Raw genomic sequence first — 12,477 nt, 5'->3', positions numbered from 1 at the left:
ACATAAGACGAAACCCCTTTTGACAGCACTCTTGAAACATAGGGGGTTGCAGACAAGCAGAATGGCACAGACAAATGAATGTACGAGACTCATGGCCCAAGGGGCACACTGAAGCAACAAACATGGGTTCACAAATACTAAGCACATGTCCTCTGGTTGTTCTCTGAAATCATAGATCATTCTCTAGTTGTAAAACGAATAATAGCCAGTGTTAGCAGATAGCTTATTCAGAAATTAAATGGCGTGTTTAAGCATGAGCTGTGCACACAAGAAATAGCGTGTTCCTTCACACGCTCTCTCTTTTCGTGGCATCACATCATTCAGGCAATACGCTCATTGATATGCAAATAGCATGAGTAACTTAAGTGACGGTCCGGACGCCTGATAGGACATCCGAACCCTGAAGATCAATGCCCAACACCAAGAACAAAGCCGTTCAATGCCGCAGCCGGGCGCTGTGGTTTTCAGTAGAGAAATGCACCGTTGCGGCCCGGGATACAGCCTCTCAGTCCTCCGGCGTTTCAGCGTTCCTGCATATCATCGCGTCCTCAGCTGCCGCCGTCCGTGAAAGCAATCTGTAATTACCTGCACTGAGGCACGGGCGGCGGCGATTTTTTAAGCAAGCAGACCAGCCCACAATCAGATCCAGCTGGCGTGCCGCGCGCACGCTAAGGACTACATAATTCCCAAAGCATGCTGGGAAGTGTAGTCTTTAGCTACTTAGCACCTTTTTGGATACGAAAAACGCCTTCCTTTGCCCCATATTTGATTCCTGACAGTACCTCCTCTCTTAGGGCCCTTTCCAAGTTTTGCTTTCTCCGGATGTTGTAAATGAAATAAGTGTACCAATCTAGGTGCATGGACCGCACTAGCCGGTTCCCATGAACAATCCTCAGGTCCACACCCTGCCCATTGAATAAGATACCATAATTGATTCTGTCTCCGTCGGGAGTCCAATATCTTCTTCACTTCGAATTCCATCTGCCCATCCTTGATAATTGCTGGTGGTCTCTGCACTCGTGTCCCGGGAGCTGCGGGTTTAAGCAAAGACACATGGAACACTGGATGTATCTTCAGGGTTTGAGGCAACTTCAATTTGACCGCTACCTTAGATATACATTTCACAATCTCGTATGGTCCAATGAATTTAGGGGCAAATTTACGAGGTCCTTTCAAAGGCAAATTGTGAGTAGCCAGCCATACCTTATCTCCCACCTTATACAAAGGAGCCTCTCTCCTTCTTTTGTCTGCATATTTTTTATACTGTTCTTTAGCCTGTTCTAAATTAGCTCGTGCCTTCTGTCTGATGTGTAGAAGTAACTTTTTTCTATCCTGAATCATAGGAATATTCTCCATGTCCGGTAAATGCTCTGGTAATATATTCTGTGTTTCACCATACAAACATTCGGTTGGAGCCATACCCAACGAAACGTGGTCAGTATTATTGTACGTGAACTCCACCAACCATAAAGATCTTACCCAAGACTCTCTGCCATCATTTAAATAACAGCGCAAATACTGTTCAAGCGCCTGATTTACTCTCTCTGTTTGTCCATCCGTTTGTGTATGAAAACTGGTGGACAACGCACAGTCAATTCCTAACATCTGACAGAAAGCACGCCAAAATTTGGAAGTAAATTGAGGGCCTCTATCTGATACAATACTTTTAGGTAGACCATGTAATCTGACCACATTTTGTAAGAACAACTCTGCCAATTTCCCCGCTCCCAGAATGCCTATACAAGGCACGAAATGGGCTTGTTTAGATAAATAATCCACTACCACCCAAATTGTGTCGTACTGGTCATCTGGAGGCAAATCAGTAATGAAATCCATAGATATATGTGTCCAAACCTTTTCCGGTGTGGGTAAAGGTTGGAGTAAACCTGCTTTCTTAGTATGATCTGATTTACTTCGTACACATGTTTCACACTCTTGAATGTATTTAATAGAGTCTTGTCTTAATCCTGGCCAACAGAAATACTTTTCTAACATACTTTGTGTCTTTTTGCTTCCAGAATGTCCGGCTAGAGGAGAATTGTGACACCATTGTAACGCTTTTCTTTGCAAGGCATGCGTTGGTAAATACAATTTCCCTGCATAATAGGGGAGACCATTATGAAATGTTTCCGCGGGATTCACCCCTCCCCACTCCATCTTTTTCTTTCCTTTCATTTCTTGTTTTACTTGTTTCACTAATTGAGTCATTACCACTCCTACTACTTTTTCCACCGGAATGATGGTCTTAACTTCTGTTATACTGCTGTCCAGATTTTGCTGCCTAGATAAAGTGTCAGCTTTACCATTATTTCTTCCTGGTCTGAAAGTAACCACAAAATTAAACTCATTAAAGCACTGTGACCACCCTAACTCCCTAGGACTCAATGAATGTGCTGTCTTGAAATATTGTAAGTTCTTATGATCTGTGACCACTGTAACCTGATGTTTGGCCCCCAACAAATAATGTCGCCACTCCAGAAAGGCTGCTCTAATTGCCAATAACTCTTTATCCGTAATAGAATACTTTTGTTCACAACTGGTAAGCTTACGAGAGTAGAAAGCCACTGGATGCCGCACTCCTTCTTCATCCTTCTGAGACAATACTGCCCCAACAGCCACATTGGAGGCAATGAGTTTCTACTTGAAATGGTTTCTCCGTGTTAGGGTGTCTCAGGACCGGAGCTGACGTGAATGCTTTCTTTAACTCCTGAAAAGCTACTTCTGCCTCAGAGTTCCAACAAAATTTAGTGGCCTTTCTTAACATTTTAGAACATTTTAGTAATAGGTGTAACAATTTGTGAAAAATTGGAAATAAGTCGCCTGTAAAAATGTGCAAAACCCAAAAAGGATTGGATATCCTTGATACATTGAGGCGCTGGCCATTCAGTAACTACTTGCACCTTCTTTTTGTCCATTACAATACCAGAAGGAGTCAAAATAAAACCAAGAAATTCGACTTGGGTGGTATGGAAGGCACATTTTTCTAATTTTACATACAATTGATAGTCTTGTAATTTCTTCAACACTGCCCTCACATGTTCTATGTGTTGCTCTTCAGAAGATGAATAGATCAAAAAGTCATCAATATACACTATGACAAACACATCTAGGAACTCACTCAACACCTCCTGCATAAAATATTGAAATGCTGCAGGAGCGTTACACAATTCAAAAGGCATAACAAGATATTCGAACAAGCCAAACTTAGTCCTTCCTAAAGGCTGTCTTCCACTCATCACCCTCCTTAACGCAAATCAAATGATAGGCCCCTCTCAAGTCTAATTTGGTGTAAATCAATGCTGTTTTCACTTGGTCCAATAACACTGAAATCAAAGGTAAGGGGTACCTGTTTTTTACTGCCACCTTATTCAATGCCCTATAATCAATACATGTCCTAAGAGTACCCTCTTTCTTTGGGACAAAGAATAATGGTGATGAAACTGGTGAGGTGGAATGTCTAATAAATCCCTTCCTTAACATATCATCTAGATATTCTCGTAAATGCTGGTTCTCTTTTTCAGTCAGAGCGTAGATTCTACTACATGGTAACTTAGCTCCTGGTTCCAAATCAATCACGCAATCATAGGGTCTATGGGGTGGTATCCTGTCTGCTCCCCCTTTGTCAAAGACTTTAGCTAAATCATGGTACTGATTTGGGATATCCACAGCCATTGCTTCCACCATTTGTGGTTCTGCCACTTGGTCTGCCAAATATAATGCAGGTCTAACTTCTTCCTCCATGTGACCCTCACATTCCACCCCTGCAAACACCACCTCTCGCTTAATCCAATCAATCCTGGGATTGTGCTGAAGTAACCAAGGCATGCCCAAAATGAGTCCAAACTGAGGTGCCGCTATTAAATCAAATACAATTTCCTCTACATGTCCAGACTCACACCTCATTACAATGGGCTGAGTTTGTTGACAAATGGGCCCCGAAACTAAGGGTGATCCATCCACTGATAGCACCCCCTCAACCTGAGATTTTTCTCTTAACGGTAAATCCAACCTTTTTGCCAGTCCAATGTCAATGAAATTACCCGTGGCTCCAGAATCCACCATGGCAGACACTAACTGTTTCGCACAGGCAAAAAACAACGTTTCCAAAATGTACAAATGTGAATTTCTTTTCCCTGTCGTATTTGCTATCCAATTGGGGAACCTAGTTTGTTCTGGGCCGTTCGCCTGAGTTCCCCCTAAGGCCGGCCCAATCCTTTTCCCGTCTCCCCCTGTTTTCTGTCCACACCTGCCCCTTTCTTTGGAGTATTCGGGCATGTCCTAATATAATGTCCTGGCTGTCCACAATAAAGGCACAAGTTATTAGCCTTACATTGCTCCTTCTCTGCAGTAGACAATGGCCCCCTTACTCCACCAATCTGCATAGGCTCTGCTTCTATATTCCTGTTCCCCTTACCCCGATCTAATCTGGCAAAGGGCAACACTTCTGGTCTTTTCTTCTCTCCCCTACGCTCTCCAATCCGATGATCCAGTCTTAGGGCTAAATCAATCATTGCCGTACATGTACTGGGTTGAGGTTCTACTTGGGCAATAGCATTCTTTAATTCCTCTTTTAGCCCTTGGTAGAACAACACCGTCTGTTTATTCTCAGGCCAATCTGTTTCAATCACTAACCTGTTAAATTGAGTAACATACGATACCAAGTCCCTAGTTCCTTGTCTTAAAGCTAATAATTCTTTGTCTTGAGCCAGGGAAATTTCCCGACGATCAAACAGTCTTCCAAATTCTCCCAAGAAACCATCCCAATTATACAATAAAGGATCATCCTTCTGTACCAAAGGCATTGCCCAAGCTGCCGCATCACCCGTTAAATAAGAAATAACGAATGCGGCTCTGGCCTGTACGGTCTCAAAAGCCGTAGGTTTACATAAAAAGTGCAGTCGGCATTGTGTCAAGAATGTCATATATTTCTTAGGGTCTCCTGTGAATCTTTCGTGAGGATTCGTATCCATTTGGCCTGGGTGGTTCAATTACCCTGAAATCGGGGGCAGGTAATTCTGCCAAACTCACAAGGGAATAGGGGACTCAACCCCCTCTCCCGAACCACAGAAGCCGAATAGATAGACCCTCCCACCGTGGTTGGCACGGGCGCCTGAATATAATATCACAGGGAACCACGTGGCAGCCAATGGGGGGAAGACAGAGTTAGGGAAAGGGGGTGGATTGACAAAGGAAAGGAGGGGAACACATAACAAGAAAGTACATAGCAAATAATAATAACTATTAGGTCAATGCTCCTGAAACCTGTATCTTACTCCTATACCTGTATCCTAATCTCACATACCCATAATGACCTTAGTACATTTTCTAGCAAGCTCTTCATATTTTTAGCAATGTTCTTATGAAACACCACCCTTGCGTACAACACAACAAATGAATGTTAGCAACTTAGACTTGACATAAGACAAAACCCCTTTTGACAGCACTCTTGACACATAGGGGGTTGCAGACAAGCAGAATGGCAGAGACAAATGAATGTACGAGACTCATGGCCCAAGGGACACATTGAAGCAACAAACATGGGTTCACAAATACTAAGCACATGTCCTCTGGTTGTTCTCTGAAATCATAGATCATTCTCTAGTTGTAAAACGAATAATAGCCAGTGTTAGCAGATAGCTTATTCAGAAATTAAATGGCGTGTTTAAGCATGAGCTGTGCACACAAGAAATAGCGTGTTCCTTCACACGCTCTCTCTTTTCGTGGCATCACATCATTCAGGCAATACGCTCATTAATATGCAAATAGCATGAGTAACTTAACTGACGGTCCGGACGCCTGATAGGACATCCGAACCCTGAAGATCAATGCCCCACACCAAGAACGAAGCCGTTCAGCGCCGCAGCCGGGCGCTGTGGTTTTCAGTAGAGAAATGCACCGTTGCGGCTCGGGATACAGCTTCTCAGTCCTCCGGCGTTTCAGCGTTCCTGCATATCATCGCGTCCTCAGCTGCCGCCGCCCGTGCAGACAATCTGTAATTACCTGCACTGAGGCACGGGTGGCAGCGGTTTTTTAAGCAAGCAGACCAGCCCACAATCAGAACCAGATGGCGTGCCGCGCCAACACTAAGGACTACATAATTCCCAAAGCATGCTGGGAAGTGTAATCTTTAGCTATTTAGCGCCTTTCTGGATACAAAAAACACCTTCCTTTGCCCCATATTTGATTCCTGACACTGGGTCTAAAATACCTTCAGCTATCCCTCCGTAAATACCTCCCCACTCAAGCTCTTCGTTCCTCTACCTCTAACTCCCTCACAGTCAGTCGTTTTTTAAAGAAACAAGCTGGGGGTAGATCTCTGTCTTCGGCTGGGGACTCCCTCTGGAATAGCCTCCCTACCACTCTAAAACATGAGGAGAACCATCTCCGGTCACACAAGCACCTTAAGACCTTCCTCTTTGCTTCTGCCTTCGCTCCCCCTCTCCCCTGCTGATCTGCTCTCTCTTGGCACTGTGCACCTGGCCACCCTCTGTCCCCTGGGCCCAGGTACCTGCTCACCCTGCCACCCTCCTGCACTGCCACCTGTATCTGTACCCATACAGTCCCCCACCCTCCCCCCTTTTCTTCCTTTTCTGCACTTATTTAGACTTACCCAGTCTGCTGCTGTAAACACTGCACTTGTCACCTGCTGGCTGCACTACCACTGTTTATTGCCTCTATTATCTATCTATTTGTATTTATTATTATTTATCTTTTCTCCTCTGCTCCGCACTCTCCTCTCTCCCCCGTCCATGCACTTTCTCCCCTTTCCCTCTCCCTGCACTTGCGTGTTCTCAATGTCACTGGGCCTACTAAGATCGTTGATCTGTTCTCACCTGTTCCCTTCCCTTGCCTTGTCGCGCTCTGAAACACTTGTGTACGAGCGCGATAGAAATAAAATATCATCTCATGTCACCATACGGATCCTCCATAGCAAAGCACACCGTCCAGCTCATGCCACGCTTGCAAGGAAAGGCTCGTATTGCTATATCCTCAGCAAAGTTCAGGACTGTTTTACAGAAGAAATTATCATTTTAGATACCCTTGTCCTTAGAGTAGTGAGCAATTTACTATGACCCAACCAAACAACTGGTGGGGTGGGCGTACTGGTCTCTCCCTCTTTAGTTAGTCCTGCACCGGAGACACCCCCCAAATGCAATATGGCCTTACTCCTGAGTACAAACGTTGTCATGATGAAGAGGTAGACTTACCCCACAATCTCGACTACTGGGCTCCTGCACCAAATGCAGCAACTGCACTTATCTGTGCACTTTGCGGGCGCTTTGCGCTGCGACAGATGTTAACTCAGGACCACCCCTTCCACTTCCTTGCAAAGCAGTAGCTGTCAATATGGAAAATGATTCCTGGTAGTCCTTTGCACCTCCTAACGGCATAGCTGCATGCACAGTGCAACAAACAGAAGGATAGAGGTGTTTTCAGCAGCGAGAAGAAAGGCAACGCACTCCTGGCAGCAGCTGCACTTATCAGTTTCAAGGATTTAAAAAGAAAAGTTGAAGACTGCTAGAGGGCGTCGCCAAAGAAGGCTGCCTAAAGCGCCGAGCTCTGCTTGTGTCCATGGTTTCGTGCATGAGATAGGTGTGCTGAGCGGTGGAAGGGTGCCCTGGCCCCCTGGTGGGGTGTAGACGATCCCCTGGTGAAGGGACGCCGAGTGCAGGGAAGCGGTGTGAGGACGTGGCCTGGAGGAAGAGGAGTCCCACCAGTAGAAGACAGTTCACCGCGGTAGATTAAGGGAAGGATCAGATCAGCACGCCGACGGGAAGTGAGGCGGAAGTGTGGAGTTATAGTTGCTGAGCTGAAGAGGTTGGATCAACGTTTGCTAGAGAGCTTAGAGGGGCGAACCTGTCTCCTTGCGCCTTCGGTGTGGGCATAGAACAGCAGAGGAGCTCCCATCGGTGGATGGTGGAGAGACTCAAATATTCTGGGAAGGAGATCATGGCACATTGATATTGATATTGATATTTTATTTCTATCGCGCTCATACACAAGTGTTTCAGAGCGCGACAAGGCAAGGGAAGGGGAACAGGGAGATCTTACTAGGCCCAGTGACATTGAGAACGTGCAAGTGCATGGGAGGGGGGAGGGGAAAAGTGCCTGGAAGGGGGAACAAAAGGAGAGTGCGGAGCGAGAAGGAAAAAACTAAAATAATAATAAAATAATAAATAAAAAGGCAACAAACAATGGGAGTGTAGCCAGCAAGTGGCAAGTGCTGGGTTTATAGCAGCAGGCCATGTGGGTCTGAAAGTGCAGGAAGAAAAGGGGAGGGCTGTATGGGTGCAGACACAGACCCCAGTGCAGGGGGTGGCCCGCAGGCAGTGCGTGAGGGTGGCAAGAGGAGCAGGTATCTGGGCCCAGAGGAAAGAGGGTGGCCAGGTGCATGGTGCCGAGGGAGAGTAGAATCAACAGGGGAGAGGAGAGGAGAAGGCAGAAGCAAAGAGGAAGGTTTTGAGGTGCTTTCGGAACTGGAGATGGTTCTCCTCAAGTTTTAGAGTGGCAGGGAGGCTGTTCCAGAGGGAGGCCCCAGCCGAAGACAGAGATCATTTCTTTGAGAAACGACTGACCCTGAGGGAGTTAGAGGTAGAGGAGCAGAGTGCGCGAGATGGGAGGTATTTGCAGTGGGTTAGCTGAAGGTATGTTGGACCCAGGCCCCACAAAGCCTTGTGGACAATGCAGAGGGATTTGAATTTAATCCTTGCTTCCACTGGGAGCCAATGGAGAGATTTCAGAGCTGGAGAGATACGATCCCAGGGCTTGAGGCCAAGGACAAGTCTCGCAGTGCTGTTCTGGATAAGTTGTAAAGGGCGGAGAGTAGAGGCAGGTAGATTAAGAAAGAGGCTGTTGAAATAGTCCAACTTAGAGAGAACCAGAGCTTGGGAGACAGTGAGCTTCTGGGGGAATGAGAGGAAAGGAAGAGTACCTCTGAGGAGGTGCAGTAGGAAGTTTGACTTTTTTGATACATCAGCGATGTGGGCAGAGAAGAAGAGTGTGGAATCAAAGGTGACACCAAGGTTCTTGGCCTCGCGGGTGGGTATAGGAGGAGGGCCAAGGGAGGCCGGCCAGAGAGTGAGGGGAAAGGATGTGATGGTGTGCCGATGAGGAGGATCTCAGTCTTGCTGGCATTAAGACAAAGATCGTGGGTGGCACTCCAATCTTGGATGGCAGCTAAGCAATCAGTGATGCGAGAGGTGGAGGAGGTGTCCGAGGGCCGCCTGAAAATGAGTTCAGTGAAGGAGGCCCACCTTCTGAGATCCCAGTGGTGGATTGTGGAAGATTCCCCTCGGTCTTCGAGGTGGAACATGATTTTGTCATGGTGTGGTGCCCCACATGTGTGAGCTTTATCCATAGTGCACTGCTCATGTTATGGTTTTGATCAGACCTCGAGGACGTCTACAATGGGACCGCTTCATCTTCATATAGGTGGCACAGTCGGGCTAGTAGAGGGTGTGATTGGGCACTCCCACTGAACCAGAAATTGTTAGGTAGTGATCAATTTTGGGTGAGCTGGAAGGGAAAGGTCTACAGGGTGTGCAGGTCCTGAAACAGTTTCGTAGGATGCTGACACTGGTGAGTGAGGGACAAAATATGGCCCAGAAGGAGGCTATTTGGGAGTGGCCTCCTGCTGTGACCACGAAGGATGATATATTGGGAGCCCTCCAAGAAATTAAAGGCTTGAGAGGAGATATTCAAAACTCAATCTCTGATCTGAGGGTGAAGGTGGACTCACTGGAAACAGAATTGAAGGAATGGGGAGTAACCAAATCAGTGGGGACTTGTTGGAGATGCGCTACGACGCGAGGTTCTTGGAACCGGAGATGAGGGAAGAGGATTGTAGCATTCAATGTTCTATGTTTCATCTTCTCATCAACCAACCTGTGAGGAGAGTGGAACATAGAACTTGGAATGCAGTAGGAAAGATACATAGCAGAGATGGTCTAACATGCGGTTGTTATTATGCTGTTGAAGAGCCGGTGGCCTAAACCCTCATCTCAATAAAACCATCATGCCTTGGAGTACTTTATTTCAGTGGCGACGAGGATGGGATTGAACCAGAACGGCAGCCCACAGAGTAGCTGTTCATTCCAGCAATAAAAATGAAAGTGGCATATTTGTGTCCAACAGTTCCTTAAAGGACAACGTTGAATGCACAAGTACGGAAAGGAAACAGGAGCAGGAAAGCCCGGACTGAAATGCAAGGAAGTGGATATACATGAACTTTTGACTGTTTGGTAAACATGAGCAGCAGCACTGTGACTGTGTGGAGTAAATCGCTCATCCAGGAAGCTGGATTCTGTGTGGAGTGCAATTTCCAACGCTACATTGGATTTTAAAGTAAGTCACATATACGCTGCGCAGGCCTGATTTAATTGTAATTATTCCTTCTTTAAAGCTTCCACGCCAATCTGTGGCTTTTAAAGCAGTACAAGAGAAACCATACCTCATTTCACTGCATGCAACTGTATTGTGTTATAATGACTCTTGGATGGAATTCTACTACCAGTAGAATTCCAACCATCCTATTATGTCCTGTTTTCTTATGTTGCACTGTTAATGTTCTACATTCCAGAAAGTCAGTTGAGACTTATCTGGAGAGCTGTAATGTAGGCTTGATACTGTTGGGTTGAGGCTGGTTGTCAATAAAGAAGCTTACCTACTACCTGCCTGCTTCTTTCTTACACTGGCGACGAGGACAACCAGCCACGCAACCCACGCAGCCGATTCCAGCCCAACAGTTGCCTGCATTTCTCTCCCTGGGAGGCTGCCTAGTCCGTGGCTTCCTCCGAGCTCTTCGGGGAGGAGCTGTCCAGCTGACGCCTTCCGCGTCCAGCATCCTGCTGAAGGTCGAGTTTCCACCGACTGGCCGGCGCTCCCCAGCCGGGGTTGAGCGCTGTGCCCCTGCCGCCGTGACTGTCGAGCACGGCCTACTGACGCTGGCAAGAGAGGCAGGCGTAGCTGATCTGCGCTTCCCATCCAGGGCGAGCGCAGTGCGCCTGGCCATAGCACCGACTCTTCCAGGAGTGTACAAGTGTTGAAGGTGAGCGACCCTTCCCCCTTCCTCTGCTTCACCCCATCGCGCGTCTCGGCGCAGCGCAGTTTGAGGAGCGCACACGGGGAAGTCCGCCATCGGGAGGACAGCGAAGCGGGAGCAGGAGCTGCGCACTCCGGGGGCCTCGTTCCACCGGCGTAGTTCAGCGAGGCGAGGATCCCGGTTGCCAGCCGGCGCTTGGAGGGGAAGGAGGGAGTGTCCCCGCCTACATCGCATTGCCGTCAGCGACGAGCAGGAAAATATAGGGGCGTTCCCCTACACCATCGCGACGGAGTTAACCCTGCGCGCATCGGGAGGAACCTTGTGGATTCCCTCCGTCCACAGCCTGCAACGGCGGTAGGAGGCGTTTTGGAGGGGCGTTCCAGCATCAACCCTGAGTCTGCTGTGTCAGGAGCTCAGTGCAGCCACAGTAGGAGGCGTGCCAAAAGGGTGTTTCCAAGGAGCAGTGTTAACCCTGTGCCTGCCGTGTCAGGAACTTGGTGCAGAAGCAGTAGGAGGCGTGCCAAAGGGGTGTTTTTCCTTCATCCAAAGAAGAGTATTAACCCTGTGCCTGCCGTGTGTGCCATTCTGACAGGTCTTTCAGTGTTAACCCTGTGCCTGCCGTGTCAGGAACTTTGTGCAGAGGCAGTAGGAGACGTGCCAAAGGGGTGTTTTCCTTCATCCAAAGAAGAGTATTAACCCTGTGTGCCATTCTGACAGGTCTTTCAGCTGGCCATTCTCCAGTGGACTGTAGTTTTTGAACTGTGTTTAGGGAAGTGGAACCTTTCCTTGCCCAACAAACTTGCGAAACAAGAGGCTTGTTCCAGCATGCAGCACAACAAATGCCCGTCCGCCCCCAGCCTTACTGGCCAGCCCTGGTGAGCCTGCTATCATATGGGACTTATGGGTTGACACGTTCAAGCTCTACCTGAGGGCAGCAGGTGGCGCTAAATTTACTGATGATGAGAAAGAAGCAGCGTTACTTAACTGTTTGGGGACCGAAGGACTCAGATTGTTCAGGCACCTTCCCGGTCCCAACGTGCATGCTACCCCCGTTGCCCCCGCTGCCCCCGCGGAAGGCGCTGAAGGGGGTGATGCCCTACCAGAGGTAGTACTGGCCTATGAAACCGCCTTAGGCAAGTTGGAAGCCAGGTTTGGCAAGAAAGCCAATGTGGTACTTGAGAGGTATCATTTTTTCTCGAGGGGTCAAGGTTCCGGTGAGGGCATTGATGCCTTTGTGACTGCTCTACGTACTTTGATTGTAACCTGCAAATTCACAGGGACCATTGACGAATACATCCGTGATCAGGTGATGATGCGGACGAGTGATGTACTGTCAGAGAGAGACTGTGGATAGAGAAGGATCCACCTCTAGATAAAGTCATTGAGATAGCCCGTGCCATTGAAGAATCCAGGAGGAGTGTAAGGGTCATGACAGA

The sequence above is a fragment of the Ambystoma mexicanum genome, chromosome 9 (genome assembly GCF_040938575.1).
Source record: "Ambystoma mexicanum isolate Mex_15411 chromosome 9, UKY_AmexF1_1, whole genome shotgun sequence".
Classification (NCBI taxonomy): domain Eukaryota; kingdom Metazoa; phylum Chordata; class Amphibia; order Caudata; family Ambystomatidae; genus Ambystoma; species Ambystoma mexicanum.
The sequence above is the reverse complement of the archived record's forward strand: the minus strand, read 5'-3'. Positions refer to the sequence as shown.